Below are 15,613 nucleotides of genomic sequence, written 5' to 3'. Positions count from 1 at the left end.
TTCATATTTCTGTGCGTATGTATATGTGTAAGGAAATATACAAAACGGTGTGTATCCACTCCTGAGTATATGTATATGTGTATGTTTACTTTTGAAATATGCTTGTGTGTAAATCGAGAATACCGTCGGGAACATGCTAAGTACCTAAAGTCTTTGACCGCTGGCTATAGGAGACATAACGTCGGATTTCTCGAGTAATTTATAATGCAAAACTAAAGAGGAGATAAAAAAGAATATAAAAAAAAAATAAAAATTATCCCTTACCGAAGTTAAGGTATGAAGAGGAATGGATTGTTCAAAGACTTACTTAGCCTTCCCCACACCTAAACCCCACCCATATTAGATGACAAGATTCTAATTTTGTAAACGAAATAAGAAAATGTTTTTTTGTGTCTTGAAATTTCAGTTTTCAAGGGTAATTCTTGCCCTGAAGACGTAATCTCCCCAGTAACGGGTGATTACAGAAACATGTATGCACATATGTAGCCATCAATGTTTGTATAAATAAATTTAATATACCTGCTCTGTTTACTCATTGAGCATTTTTTGGTAGACACATGTTCTTTCATTGGATGTACTTCTAGGAAACTAAACTCTACTGCCATATATATATATATATATATATATATATATATATATATACACACACACCAGAAACAGGCATCATTAAATCAACAGAAATGAAAGTGAAGATTAGAATATATTGTTTCTGAATTCTTATTATTTGAACTCTTCAGACTACTGCTCTTTCACAATTTTTCGGTGTATGTACCTCCAAAGATTGGAAAAGATTACCTGAGAATAAGAAAACTCTTAGAAACGAAATTATATAGTAGAAATCTTGTAAAAGGAATAAACAGCTGGATAGTATCACTAATAATATACTCTGAATCGTTCATAGATTGGACATAAGGACTTAGGCACATTGACCAGAAAACTAGGAAACTAATGGTCATTCACCATACCCAAAGAATGATACTGATAGACTGTACATGAAAAGGAGAGAAGGGGAAGAGACTAATAAATTTAGAAAACTGTGTGGAAAACACAAAGAATTGACAAACTAACACAGAAAAGCTGATCACCACAGCAAGTGGCATCATCAAAATGAACAATCTATAGAGTAAGAAAAAAAAATGACAAAAAGACAATAAAATAAAAGTGAAGAAAGAAACAGCTACATGGCCGATTCATAAAGGTGACAAGAAAAAAAAAAAAAAAAGACTTACGCAAACACCTGGATATGGAGAAGAAAAGGAAACTGGAACAGAAAAAACGGAATCACTACCGACAGCTACACAGGAGAACGCAATTAGAACTACATGGAAGCTAAATTAGATGAAACTCAGGAAAATAGTAAATGTAGACTCTGTGGACAAAAAAAAAATTAAACGGTAAACCAAACAAGTGAATGCAGCAAACTAACCCAAAAAGAATACAAAAACAGACAACTGCACAAGAAAGTTAGTACAATCGGGAACTCTGCAAACGACTGCATTTTGAACATATACATAAATGGTCTGCACACAAACCAGAGACCCATTGGAAACTAAAAGCAAAAAAATCCTTTCGGACATTGAGTTACAAACAGATAAACTCAATAAGCAAGGAGACTGGACGTCGTAGCGAAAGATCTCCAACATAATGTAATTATCCCCAACAACCCCGACAGGCAGCAAAATCCCACCCCTACATAGTAGTAATCCCTAGATGTAAGAAGACCTTCTACTCTAAGTTTCTTCTCCAGAACTGCTAGACTTTGGAACACCCTACCCGGTTTCTGCTTTCCCAACTATACTGACATGCAGAAGTTTAAGTGTTATGTGAACAGACATCTTGCTGCTCAACTTCCTACATAGCATCCCTACAACTTATGGCCCTGATAGTAGGCCTCTACATCAAAATCAAAAAGTGCCTTCTTTGGAGTGAAAATGGAATTAAAAAAAATATGTATCAATAAAAGAAATAAAGATATATATAAGATATTTGTAGCCATCAGCATACAATTCCGTTTTGTTGTATCACAACTCATCAGTGCCGCTAGACTAGCACCTCTCCCTAGCCGAGGATTGAACCTAGAACCATAGCATTGATTGTCAGCAGTTCTACCGATCGATCTACGAGAGCGGTGCCCGCAAATAACCTCGCCAAATGTCTATTTTAGACAAACATTCGTCCACCACTTTTATAATTCTCAAAAAAAGAAAAAATCGAATTCATAGTTATTTATACTATAACCGTAAGTGGTTTCTATGAACTTAGTGGACAACGAACGGACGAAGGGTACACTATGATAAAAGTAAAGAAGAAAGAAAAAGGAGAGAATATCAGGGCTTTACAATGCGAGACAAACAGTCGCATTTACAAGTAATTTTTCAAAGTGGCGCCTAAAAATAATAAAAAGGTTATCTTTTGGTGATTGTTTTTTTTTCACCGACAATCTTTCTTTCACAGCTCATTAATGAGTGTAAAATGTATTTTCAGTCAACAATTTTCGTTTTTTTTTGTTTTTTTTTTTAAATGAAGGCTCTTTAAAAATACATCTGAAGAAATTCGAATGTTTATATCTTCAAGTCTCAACATGAAATTTGTACATATTTAAAACTACACTTATTAAGAAAAAAAAAAATTACAGAAAAATCTTTATGATGTACGTACTCGTCATGGAACGAAGATATCACATTCCAAAAGTCACGTGTGTTTATCTAGTAACTTTTCCATTTGGCTAGTAAACGAAAATATTTAGCTGTCAAAGGTCAACTAAAGATAAATTTGTTGGCAAATATGTATTTCAGTGGCGTAAATTATTTGACAGAGAAAATTTATAAAAATTATTTATTTTTATCTAAAGTACATTAGACCCTAAGGCTGGACTAAAACCCGAAAAAAACTAATTTTTATTATTTTTTCAACATTCTTTGTTAAGACTAAATGCACAACAATCGAGGCCGCCAACGTTTTGAAAATTTGGCCTTTGTAAGGATTGCCAGATTGGCCTTTTAAAGGCCAAATTTGACCTTTTATGCGCTCTTGAGTGGACCATGCTTCCACGCAAGAGCATAAAAAACGCCAAATTTGGCCTCAAAACAAGATGGCGGTCTCCATTGTTGTACATTTAGTCGAATAAAAAAATGTTGAAAAAGTAATAAAAATTACATTTTTCCGGGTTTTATTTCAGCCTTAGGGTTTAATGTGTTTTAGATAAAAATAAATAATTTTTATATACTTTTGTCTGTCAAATAATTGACGCCGCTGAAATACACATTTGCCAATTTGTCCGTAGAACCCTGAATATAGATAAATATGGATCGTTGTGGTAAGTGCTAATTTGTTTTGGTGTATTGTTTTTATTCGAGTATGAACATTTTCAATAGAAAAATAAACAGTGAACAAGATTCCATCGTCACAATTTATTTTGAGCTATTTTAACAAGTGAATAGAGTTAAAGGAATTTCTCTTTGGTTCAAGTGAAAAAAAAGAATGGAAACAAACGGAGCAAGGTTGTATTTTTCCTTTTTTTTTTCGATCTTTTTTTTCTATCTTTAGCCTGATTGTGGCTAATTTTCGTAAGGGTTTATGACATCTTGCATATTATGAAAATATATATTTTCAGAATAGGAAGAAACAATTCTGATAACGGGGTTTAAGTAAGTTGTCCGGCGTTACTCGGTCGTAAAATACGCTTAAATATAATATTTTAATTCGTGCAGATTTAGATATATCTAAGGCTTTTGACAGGGTATGGCATGAGGGTCTCCTCAGGAAAATTAGATCATACGGTATCACTGGTAGAATACTTAACATAATTAAATCCTTCTTATATAAGAGAAAAATCCAGGTTGTCCTCGACGGTCGTACATCTAAACAAGATGATATAAATGAGGGAGTGCCTCAGGGGTCTATCCTTGGACCTCTATTGTTCCTAATATTCATAAATGACCTCCCGACAAAATTGCCTCTGAGATGGGTATATATGCTAATGACACCACACTATAACAGGCACAACAGGAAAACTAATGAACACATATATAAAGAAATGGCAAAAACACTAGAGGATGACCTCCAATCTGTAGTGGAATGGGGACAAAAATGGATGGTCACATTCAATGTTGCCAAGACTAAACTGGTTTCATTCAATAATTACAAGAAACCTTCTCTGCCACCAATAGTAATGGCCAGTGACTCTTTATCTGAGAGTACATCTTTCAAACTGCTTGGCCTAACATTCACAGGAAACAGGAGTTGGAACAATTACATTGAAAGCATTGCCAGGGCCACTGCGAAGAAAGTAGGCTCTCTCTACAGTGCTAGAAAACTACTAACACCCGAAAGTATCCTGTACCTCTATAAGGCAACCATTCACCCATGTATAGAGTATTGCTGTCACATTTGGGCTGGTGCATCTGCTACTAGTCTCTCGCTCCTAGACAAGGTTCAAAAGAGTCGCCAATCTGATAGGTCTTGAACTGGCATTTACGCTTCAGCCTCTGTCCCATCGACGAAACGTTGCATCCCTCTGCCTGTTCTACAAGTATTTTAATGGTGAATGCTCTGGCGAACTGCAGACACTTGTGCCCCCCCATGATGTAGACACCTTTGACAAACCCGACAGGCAGCTAAATCCCACCCCTACACAGTAGAGATCCCTAGATGTAAAAGCTCTTTCTACTCCAGTAGTTTCTTCCTCAGAACAGCTAGACTCTGGAATTCCATTTCAGGTCCCTGCTTCCCCAACTGTATTAACATGCAGAAGTTCAAGTGTAACCTGAACCGACATCTTGCTTCCGAAATCCCTACATAGTACCCCAGTTAGTTGTTACCCCTGATCGTAGCCACCTACACCAAAGTGGCAATGTGCCTTGTTTGGGGTGAAAATGTAATAAAAAAAATAAAAATAAATAAAAAAAAAATAAAAAAAAGAGGTATATTTGATAAAAAAAATTTTTTTAAAAGAAACAAAAAAAAAAAACAAGGAAAAGTGTTCAATATGTTAGTAGAGGTAAATGTGTAGGAGTTTCAACTCGAAAGGACGATGCCACCCAGCCATGCTAACCTAGCAAAACAATCTCTCACATTCTGAAAATCCTATCATAAGTTGCTCGCTAGGTTAGCATTGCTGGATGGCATCGTCCTTTCGAGTTGAAACTCCTACTTGTGAGACATCAGCTTGGGGTTATTAACTGTTTGGATGACCGCATCCCTTGTCGAGATGATGTAGGTCCATTTCACAGTCGAATTTCGGCGCGGTTTGCTTGATCTGTGTTAGTTAATAGAATTTCTTGTGTGCGGGGCGTTTGCTTAGTTGGCAGAGTGCTTGCCTCGCATGCAAGAGGCTCGAGTTTCGAATCCTGACTTCGGATGTGTCTAACTGGTGAGCCCAAATGAGCGCGAAACTAGAGTCTTGGACTTCCGGTTTGTTGACAGTTATGGCTCTTACGATGTTGTTTGGCTGTAGAATTTATATATAATCTCTCACATTCTGAAAAGCATATATATATATATATATATATATATATATGCCCATACATTTTTTTTATAATTCATTTGGAGTAGATTCAAATAAAAATATTTCAGAGTTAGTCTTTAAGTTTATGTTATATAACGATGCATATTCTTTGCTGTTTAAATTTATAATGTACTTGGTGGTTGTGAGAGGTTGAAACTAGTCAGAGTTTAGATTTGGTGATTTAAAAGTTATGGTTAAGAGTGCTTTAATATAGCAGAGAAAACTACTGATTTCAATTAGAGCAAAAAGTTAAAATTTAAGTTTAGGCTGATTATTAATTCCATTTTATTGGGGGGGGGGGGTTAAGTCGTACTGAAATTTTGGCACTTGGCATATACATGTATGTTATATTTCATATCAAGTCTCCCTTAATTTTTTTTTTTTTTTTTTTTTTTTTTTAAATGGTATTTACTCTAAATAGAAATATTCGATGAAATGAACATTATCAGTTTGTTCTGTTGTGCTTACCTCAACTCTTAAACTATAGAAATGATATCACCTTCAGTACGAATTTTTTTTTTTTTTTTTTTTAAGTCACAAAAATCGAAAAATAAACAAAATATGATAGAACATTACATTTTCGCACGATTCGTGGCATTTATTTGATGGGTTTTTACTAGTATTTTGTATATTGTTCGATTTTTGAGCGATTATTAAGGATCCAAAATGGCTGTAAGGAAACCGTCATTATCTTTTCGTTCTAACTCAACAGTATTGACACTATTTTTGTTTCAAAGTAAATAACCGCATTAAAATGACCCCACCCCGTGAGTGCACAGTGAACGAGGCATAAAAATAAAAAAAATGACAAAGTTCAGCATTCTCCCCACCCCCACCCAGTTAGCCCTGAAAGTCCCCAGGGGACGTTAAATCTTGGTGAAAATGAACTAACAGTGCAGCTTTAGGCCTTGACATATGTAAATTTGAGTTCTACACCATGTAAAAAAAAAAAAAAAAAAAGAAATGACTAAGTCCATCATTTACCCACCCCCCACTATTTAGCCCCAAAAGTCCCCAAGGCCTTAACATATTTAAATTTTAGTTTAGCACCATGCAAAACTGCTAAATAGACATACACACAAAATTTTGGACAAATATGGTAAAATAGTCCCAAAAATGAAGTGTTTTTATTAGCACTAAAAGAGCCCCCAAGAGTTATCGCAAAATATAGACAAACAAAATTATATAGAAATCAGTTAGTTACAACTTTTGAGAAACTTTTATAAAAATCCAAGGCATCAATATTTTTTAATAAGCACAAAAGTGTCAATTTTAGCCATTTGAACCAGAAAGGCATCAATGGGGGAGGGGGGGTAACCGGAGTTTTCCCGGAAAATCCGTTGTTACTTACTTTTTTTACTCATATCATGTTTAATGTTTGTGCAAAATTTCAAAAAATTCCAAGCCGTAGTTATTGTGAAAAGTGCGGACAAACGAACGGACACGGGTGAATTTACAGGTCCACCCTCCTTTTGTCGAGGGGACCAAAAAATTATCTAGGTATGTAGAAGAGTGACTTATATGAGTAATATTTAGTAGTAGTAGTAGTAGTAGTAGTAACAGAACGATAGAGTAACAATTAGAAACTTACCTAAGCTAATTTTTAGGGTATTCGGCAGTGCTTAAACTTGTCGCCGAGTAAAAAGTAGTTTTATAATAATTAAGACCTTATGATCCAATGTATTTCTTATTGTTTTGGTATTATTATACAAACACCGTGACAGCGTTAGGGTTAGGGTTAGGTTTAGGGTTAGGGTTAGGGTTTAGGGTTAGGGTTAGTGTTAGGGTTAGGGTTAGGGTTAGGTTTAGGGTTAGGGTTAGGGTTAGGGTAGGGGTTAGGGTTAGGGTTAGGGGTTAGGGTTAGGGTTAGGGGTAGGGTTAATTCGCTGTCACGGTGTTTGTATAGTTTTACCATTGTTTTTACCGGTGGGTGGCAATGTTCGTTTTCGTGCACGCGCAAAACAAACATGGTACAAGTAAAAACAATACGAAATGCATTGGAGCATAAAGGTTTTAATAAGATTTTAAAAAAAAAAAAAAAAAAAAAAAAAAAAAAAAAAAAAAGCACCGGCGACAATTTTAAATGTGATATTCGTTCAAAATAGAGCCGAATATTCCAATAAAAAAATCAACTTTTTAAGTTTTAGGGTTACATATAGATTCGAAAAAGTTGTCAAAAAAACAAAAAAAAAAAAACAACAAGTATATAACAAATAAATGTTATCAAAGGCAAGATAAGTTACTTTTCTACCTAATTAGATATTCTTTAGTGTTTTTATTTAATGTAACATGTTTATTCAGCTCGAAAAACATAGTTGATATTCTTGCGCATTTTGACGTTTTTATTTATTTTATTTATTTTTTTACCCCCCCCCCCTTTTTTTTTGTTGGTTATTCTAAAAATTGCCCTCGAAATATATTTTGCTTAAATTTCATAGATCGTGGATTGCGGGAGTTACATTGTAATAATAAAAATATGTAAAAGAACGGAGAAAAATTACAAGTCACGAAACATTAAAATTCCGCTAAAAATGTAAATAAACAAACAAAAAACCCTACAAACTACGTTAAAAAAAAGTGTTTACATCAACATGAGACCATTTCTTGTGTATATTTGTGTGTCTGTGTTTCTCGACTGCAAGTGATTTATAGATTTTTTTTATTTATTTATTATAAATCGATAATCCATTTAAATAAAAAAAAATGTGATAGCGTTAAATACTAAAAACAATTTTTTTAAAAATCGTACTAACAAAAATTACAAAATTAAATTAACCAGAATGCACTTCCTTATCAGTTTGAGACTGTTTTTAATTACTTTGTGACACTTTCGTAATTTGGAAGGAATTTTGAAGCATTTAAACTGTTGAATAGGAAATCATTTCTGGCATTAAAATTTAAGAACTTCATATAAATTCCTAATATTGGAACTTGTGGTTATTTGGAATTTAAACTAATTGTTCTAAGGGTGGCAACTCTATTTTACTAAAGAGTTGAGATCAAAAAAAAAAAATTTTTTTTTTTTTTTTTACAATTACCCGATGTTTTTTTTTTTTTTTTAAGAAAAATTACAATATCGTCGCATTTTACATTTTTTTTATTAATATCATTAAATTTAGTAAAATAGCGTTACCTCCCTTAGAACAATAAGTTAAAATTCCGAATAACCAAAGTTGTTTAAAGAGAGAAAAAGCATTGCTTTGACAAAAACTATAGCTTTATGAACAGTCGGTTGAATAGCAATAATGTATTTACAAACTGATATCATACCAATAATATACAATACAAAAATAGAACCAAGAGGGCATTTCTATAGATTTGGCCCTATGTTTTTTGTTTGTTTTTAAAACCTAAGATAACCCTAAACCTAAATTTTAGAATATAAAAAAGGATCAATTTGATTCGGTCCAAATTCTGTAGAAACACCAACATTTGTATAGTATTTAAGAAAGGAAAAAAAATATTAAAGTTAAAAAAAAAAAATTAAAAAAAAACGAGCAATGTCGAATATTTTTAGCTATTACACTACTAATAATATTAATACAACTACTACTACACATGGTAACTATTAGTAATATTACTAATAATAATAACGAGAGTATCACTATTATTACTAATAATAGCTATAATAATACGAAAATATCAATTAAAGTCAACAGGTAGTTTAATAAATACGTGAGAAGTATAAAGTATTGCCCCCCCCCACCTCGCTCCAAAAATAAATAACTAAAATAAAATAAAAAGAAAAATTGGGGATGGCGCTAATCCAAGATATAAACCAATTTATTTTTTATTTATTTATTTTTTTGGTGCATATACGAGGATTATTTACTATAGCTATTTCGGATCAATTATAAAATAACGGCGTGGTCGATGCAGGCCTTTTTTTTCTTTCCCTATCCCTATTTTGGTTTAAGGGGGATAAATGCTCATGAAATGAAACCATTTCACCGATTATTCTCGTCTCGAAAACTTAATTCTGATCACTTTTCCAATGACCACATTCATTTTTGTATTCCAATGGTAGGAAACGATGTCGACTTCAAAAACCTGCAACATTCGAGAGTGATGTTTAAGCCCTTAAATTGCAGAATAGCTATAAATAGTTCGAAATTCTTCAGAAAGTTTATAGACTGGATTATTTGTGGTGATATTTATTTATTTTTTAGCTCACGCCACTGTTATACCAAGGAACCGATATTTTATATTACAAAGCTTTGATTATTATTATTAACATTTATAATAACTAGCGAGACCTGTGGAAATTCCACGGCGGCATCTTTCATCTGTAATACATTGCTGCTGGGCAGGCTGTGGACGTTCAGCGTGTGAATGGAGACCCCCGCCCCGCGATATTATGGTACCTATTTACAATGCGTCCCCACGGGACAGAGTTAGACACCAGGGTCGTTCCCTTTTGATAAAACTATAAAAGTATGTATCTAAGTAATCTGGTTATTACGGTCTCCAATATCCTTATAAGAGTCTGTGACATATTTCCATTGTATGGACGCTCGCCGCGACCGGAAAACTCACGGTATCACGATCTTTAGACAATACAGATACTACCCTTGGATCATAGCCAGAAGACAAAGGTATATTTTAGCTTCACGTATGATTCAAAGGCAACAACATTTTCGTTTCATTTGATTTTTTTTTTATTTATTTATTTTATTTATTTATTTTTTTAGTTTTTTTTTTATTATTATTATTTACATTCTGTGTTCGGGAGATCCTATTTATTAAAAAAGAGGATATAAAGGTGATAACATACTACAAACATTAAATTAGCGTGTCTATATATTAATAATTTCATGTATGTAGTATCACGTTCTAGCCTCCTTTTTAATAAATAGTATCTCCCGGGTGTTCGGCTTTGTTCCGCCAACATTTCCAGATTAAAATAATATGAAATTAAACAAAGTCTGATCGAGTTTATTAATGTTTGTCATTATTATTATTATTATTATTATTATTATTACGTACATACATACGTATTAATATATTAATAATAATGATGATGAACAGTAATAAACTCGATCAGACTTTATTTGTTTAATTTCATATTTTAATCTGGAAATGTTGGCGGAACAAAGCCGAACATACATTTTATAAACTAGAAAGGTAGTTTGCTTGAAGCATTGCTGGTAAATAAATATTAAAGAGTATAAAAAGGCTACAGCAATGTAGCAAATCGGGTGTTGAAGTGACGTATGAACAGATTAACAGACTAACGAACGAAAGTCTTGTAGGTTTTAAATCTTCGTAAATCTATTGTGCCAAAACAATCACAAATACAAATCAGTAATTAAGTACTTACTGATTCACAGTTTCATATAACCGGGATGGTAAACGTCTTTAATATTTCAAGAATAAAATCTCTTTTCCAAAAAAGAAAAACTAAAATGTTACAGAAATAGGGAAAATCACAGCACATACACAAATTATAAGTAATTATATATATATATATATATATATATATATATATATATATATATATATATATATATATATATAATGTGTGTGTGCTGTTATATTTTCCCTCTTTCTGTAATATTTTGGTTTACTTTCTTTTTGCAAAAGAGATTTTATATAGAATTGATATGTAGTTTGCTTGAAGCATTGTGTGGGATAGATATGTAGTAAAGAATTAGAATGCGAAGAATGAGATATAGTCGTTGTTGTTGGAAGAAGACGAAGACAAGTGGCGATTTACAAATCAATAAGTACATACATATATGTCTATATATATACATATATTTATTCAGTTGTATTAAATACAAATATCTTACTTGTTATGTCTGCGACACTATCCATTATTAATTTCGGAAAAAATTCCCTTTTCAAATGGTAGACGTGACTGATAGATTCATATGTGTGTATCTATCTATCTATATATATATATATATATATATATATATATACACACACACACATTTTTCCCCCCACTTGCCCTTCTTGTTTCGTAAGATGCTGAAAACTTTAGGCGGACTAAGTCTTTATATTGTCTCTGTCAATGAAACCATGGTCCATCTACAGAATCTGTAATATACACACAACTATATATATATATATATATATATATATATATATATATTACAGTAGAAGCCCGGGAAATGGTGGCCCTAAGATACGTTTTTTTCAGGTTACGATGTGGAATACGATGTTTTTCCGGCCCCTGGTTAAGGTATTTGCGCCGCCGTACGGTGTTATTTATGTTATTTGATTATATACATATGTATTATATACTGTACTGTATTTTGTTACTAATTTTTAATGTCCTATCCCAGTGTTCTACTCTGTGTGTGTATATATATATATATATATATATATATATATTAGTTGTTTTTGTATTCATCCAACAGTGGTTTTGTTGTTGGACTGAACATTCTGTTATTAGGAGATTCACCTGAAGATCCCCTACCGTGGAATGCTCAGACATTTTTGTAGACCAGAATGCGCTGACCTATTAAAATCACACCTTACTAAGCTATACCATCTAGCAAAAAAGTAAATTATATATTTGGCTAAGATCAAAGTGTAGTATCTGAATGAAAGAACAATACTTGACGAACTGGAACACAGTACTGTGGGGCTGCTTCCCAGCTGATTATAACAGTCGTTTTCAAGTTCTTGTTGAGTTGTCCTCTTAAATAATCAAAGCCTACCAAAGTTCCATCATTGCCAATAATCATGACGTTGGCTCATCGTTTACCGAACAATATTATCTTCGAGTGATTTTTAGGTCTTGATAAGCAGTCACTTCCGTCCTCAATGTGATGTTTTTTAGGGTTAGGGTTAAACAAATTCTCGGGGCACTCTAAAAGAAAAAGCACATAAAGAGACAAGAGTGAGTCTATAACATTACCAAATGACTTAAGTTGTAATATTTGTGTTATGCTCAGTCAGAGGAGGAGAAACAGCCTCAGCGGAGGCAATTTTTAAACTATTGTTATGTTTAAATCCAGAGTGACACTTGTTTTTTTTTGTTTTTTTTTTTCGGGGCTCGATTTTAATACACATTTAAAAACAAAACTTGCGAATAACTTTGCCTCGTGAGGAGAGGTAGGTACATTATCGGTCATTACCTCCGCTTTTCTCAGGGACGGGGAAATTATTTGAATATGTTTGATTGTCGCATGAGGGCTTCCCCTCATTTTTGGGGGATTGCCGATAGGACTATACAGATATTTCCGTTTCCAATCCAGATTACACTTTTTAGGGGAGCTGGATATCTTTTCCACATTGTAACAGATTTTTCCTTCGTGTGGGGAGACAAGTCAATATGAACAGGTCCTCTACCCCCCCCCCATTTTCTCTGACAAGATTAATTCTATACTGGAATCCTGTAAAAAAGTGGGCACGCCATCTGGAAGGGAACCCCCTTTCAAATTCGATATATTATTTTCTTTTTCGATTCAATTCAAATTGTTATCACCTTAAAATACGAGTTTATATATTGTTATATTGTACTACAATTATATTCTTTTTTTTTTTTTTTTTTTTGTACAACGAAGCCGAGGAAACAAATCGACTAAAAACAAAAACACGAAAACATGACTTACTTTTTTAGTTGTAGACCCGGAGTTTCTTAAGATTTGTTTAAAAAAGAAGGAAAAGGTTAAAGATGAACCCAGTAATAAGGAAAAGTGTATCACAAGTTTAAATTTTTTTTTTTTTTCTTGAAGTAGGTAAAAAAAAAAAGAAAGAAAGAGAGAATAGCAATAGATAAGAATAAGGAGAATTATTATTATCTATGTACACTTGGTTGGCGAATACATAGGCAACTACACTGCGTCGGCAAAAGGTATAGAAATCATGCTACTACTACGGTGACTAGTAGTACGGCGAGATCATTCTTGTGGCTGGGGGTTCGTGTGTGTGTGTGTGTGTGTGTGTGTGTTTACATAGAAGCCCCCCTCCTTAGAGAAATATTGAAGGAGGTTGAGGGAGGATGAGGCAACGGTTTCGCGGGGGTGAGGTTTTTCCATGGGTGAAGAAGGAGGGACAAGAAAAAAAAAAGAAAAAAAGGAAAATCAAAACATTACAATGGCCCCTAAGGATGTCTTTATTTAAATAAAAGTTTAGTTTCAGAAAAAATATAGACACAAAATTAAAATCATTCATAATACAGTAATATATATATATATATATATATATATATATATTCACTTTTCTTATCAGTTTGTTCAAGCTGTGGATGGGGCATCCTGCCGGATGTCAGATCCTACCAACCGAAAGATCTTTTTCATTAAAAGACTGACTGTCGCGCTTTACGTGCAATTGTTTGACTCTCTTGCACTTGGTTCACCGGGTATATTTTCCAGGTAGTTTCTGAAATTCTTTTTCATGAGTCCCATATTGCTCCTATAATTACTGGAATAATGGAGATCTTCCTACGATTCCAGTTTCTTTTCAAGTCGTACATAAGACCTCGTTATTTCGTTATCTTACCCCCTCTCTCAGCTCTATTTAACCCAGCCAGCATCCTTAGGGACACTAACTTCTACTAGGGTCGCTCCTTTCTCCTTATCCCATATCACTATGTCAGGTTTAACAGCTCTGTTTTCTAGGTACCTAACAATAGGAATTGCATAGTCATAGTGGATGATTTTATATATATATATAAAATATATATATATATACACACACACACACACACATTGTGAAATGCAGATGATGTGCGAGCAGTGCATACGTACGCACGCACTTGAAAAAAGCGCAAAGGGATAAAGTGGTTATAAAGTGGGTGCCCATTTTAATTGCGAAATGTATATTTCGCTATGACCACGTGACTCTCCGGGGGTAAGAAGTGACCTACAAATAAATCACATCGTGAAATGGCAGTGCTAGCACTAGTACATATTACACACACGCAATACACATACATTGTATAGATGTGTTATGTATATCTGTATATAAATTGTTTATGTTATGTTTATATATATATATATATATATATATATATATATATATATATATATTATAAAGGTCGATCGATCGATCGACTTCTTACGAAAGGAACGAAAAAAGTCGACTATCAAAACAAAAATATTTATGCACTTATGCTACCGTGCTAAAATAATAACGTTATTTACAAAGCTATTCTTAACATGGGGAGGGAGTTTTGTGACTATTGGGTGTTTGCACATAACAATTTAATAATAATAATAATAATAATGATTATAATAATAATAATAATAATAATAATAATAGATATCGTACAACTCGAATGTGACTTAAAAATACGATTAAAAAAAAAAAAGAATAGCATGGTAACATAAGTGCATTGCATAAGTACCGTAAAAACACAAAGAAAACGACTTAACGAACATCGTTTAATAAAACATAAATAATGAAAAAAAAAAAAAAAAAATTGCAACCACAGTGTGTGGTTCAAAAAAAAAAAATGAGAGCGCTGCCACCTTCGTAGTACGACTAGTCGTTCAACATGTGATGGGTAGCTGTGTTGTACATGATATGTGTTATGTAGTAAGTACTATTATTGGGACTAATAGTACAAAAGTACTTACAAAATATATATATATATATATATATATATATATATATATATATATATATATCTCGGAGGGGGGGGACATCATGTGATTGTTAACTGAATTACATACGTCTGTGAGAGTGATACAACAAATAAAACCCCAATAACGATACAAGTTCATTCAAGCCGTGAGGACGGGGACCAAAAACGTGGCGCGCTTTCCGGGCTCACTTCATAAAAGTACACACATTGCACTATTAGATAAACAAGCGGGCGGCAGCAGCTCAGCCCGTAAAAACGGACGCAGACGTTTTAAGTGACTTGCCTTCGACCACGACGACAACAGTGTTTCTGTTTCGAAATCAAATACCAGAGGACATCGACATGATCATCAGAAGTACCTGGCGTTGTAGATATCAAAGTGTAGTATCTGTTCCTGAGATGCTCAGATGCTGCATTAAATTTCTTGTTTTCTCTGAGTGGAGGAGGAGAAATCGTTCACGACTGGGACATTTTTCCCCCTTTTCTCCACATTAAAAAAACGACCCTGGTGTCTAACTTTGTCCCGTAGGGAGGCATTGTAAATAGGGACAAAACATGTTCCAGCG

General features: G+C 33.5%; 1 protein-coding gene across 3 annotated transcripts in view; it reads right to left on the bottom strand.

Moving 5' to 3' along the window:
- LOC145247332 (kelch-like protein 26) overlaps window positions 1-15,613 on the bottom strand; it is a 294,307-nt gene that overhangs the window by 228,213 nt on the left and 50,481 nt on the right. The window contains exon 1 of one of the 3 annotated variants that reach the window (XM_080108988.1): window positions 13,072-14,076. The exons of the other annotated variants lie outside the window; for them this stretch is intronic. The gene's annotated coding sequence lies outside the window, so the exon portion shown is untranslated. Of the gene's footprint in view, window positions 1-13,071; window positions 14,077-15,613 lie in introns of those variants that run through there. 3 annotated transcript variants of the gene reach the window in all.

The sequence above is a fragment of the Euprymna scolopes genome, chromosome 25, assembly GCF_053919585.1.
Source record: "Euprymna scolopes isolate OS-2025 chromosome 25, ASM5391958v1, whole genome shotgun sequence".
Taxonomy (NCBI): domain Eukaryota; kingdom Metazoa; phylum Mollusca; class Cephalopoda; order Sepiida; family Sepiolidae; genus Euprymna; species Euprymna scolopes.
This window is presented reverse-complemented; position numbering and strand designations above follow the sequence as displayed.